This window comes from Neopelma chrysocephalum, unplaced genomic scaffold (genome assembly GCF_003984885.1).
Source record: "Neopelma chrysocephalum unplaced genomic scaffold, ASM398488v2 Primary Assembly neopelma1_219, whole genome shotgun sequence".
Lineage (NCBI taxonomy): Eukaryota > Metazoa > Chordata > Aves > Passeriformes > Pipridae > Neopelma > Neopelma chrysocephalum.
Window position 1 is genome coordinate 63,868 of NW_020897881.1, and position 1,061 is coordinate 64,928.

At 33.1% G+C, this 1,061-nt stretch overlaps 1 protein-coding gene across 2 annotated transcripts in view; it reads left to right on the forward strand.

Moving 5' to 3' along the window:
• The window catches only part of RCAN1 (regulator of calcineurin 1), a 34,096-nt gene that overhangs the window by 27,253 nt on the left and 5,782 nt on the right, over positions 1–1,061 (forward strand). The window lies entirely within an intron of this gene.

Below are 1,061 nucleotides of genomic sequence, written 5' to 3' on the forward strand. Positions count from 1 at the left end.
GATTTTTAGGGGTTTTTGGCATTGTTAGGGATTTTTTGGGATTTTTTGGGGATTTGGGGGGATTTTTAGGGATTTTTGGGATTTTTAGGGATTTCTTGGGATTTTTAGGAATTTTTTTGGATTTTTAAGGATTTTTTGGGATATTTGGGATTTTTAGGGATTTTTAGTGATTTTTTTCATTTTTGGGGGATTTTTAGGGGTTTTTGGCATTGTTAGGGATTTTTTAGGATTTTTTTAGGGATTTTTTTTGGATTTTGGGGGATTTTTAGGGATTTTTGGGGTTTTTAGGGATTTTTGGATTTTTAGGGATTTTGGGGATTTTTTTGGTTTTTTTAGGGATTTTTGGGGATTTTTTTTTATTTTTAGGGATTTTTAGGGATTTCTTGGGATTTTTAGGAATTTTTTGGGATTTTTAGGGATTTTTTGGGATTTTTTTGATTTTTAGGGATGTTTTTGATTTTCTAGGGATTTTTGGGGGATTTTTTGGGATTCTTAGGGATTTTAGGGATTTGGTTTGATTTTTAGGGATTTTTAGGGATTTTTTAGGATTTTTTTTATTTTTAGGGATTTTGGGGGGATTTTTAGGGATTTGGCTTTTTTTTTTTGATTTTTAGGGATTTTTTTTAATTTTTAGGGATTCTTTGGGGATTTTTTTTGATTTTAGGGATTTTTAGGGATTTTTGGGATTTTTTTGGGTTTTTAGGGAATTTTAGGGATTTTTAGGATTTTTTTTATTTTTAGGGATTTTGGGGATTTTTAGGGTTTTTTTGCGATTTTTAGGGATTTTTAGTGATTTTTTGGGATTTTTAGAGATTTTTAGGGATTTTTGGGGATTTTTTTGGGACTTAGGGAGTGGGTCCTGGGGGGAATTTCTGCACCCGGAAATCCCAGTTTGGAATAAAGGGGTTGGATCTCCCAACTCCGCACCCGATGGGAACGACTCCAGCTCTGGGAATGAGGCGATTTTAAGGGAAATAATCCTGATTTTCCCTCCAGAATTCCTTGCCTGACTATACTTGCACTCTTGAGTTTTTAGGGAATATTATTATCCTGATTTTTAG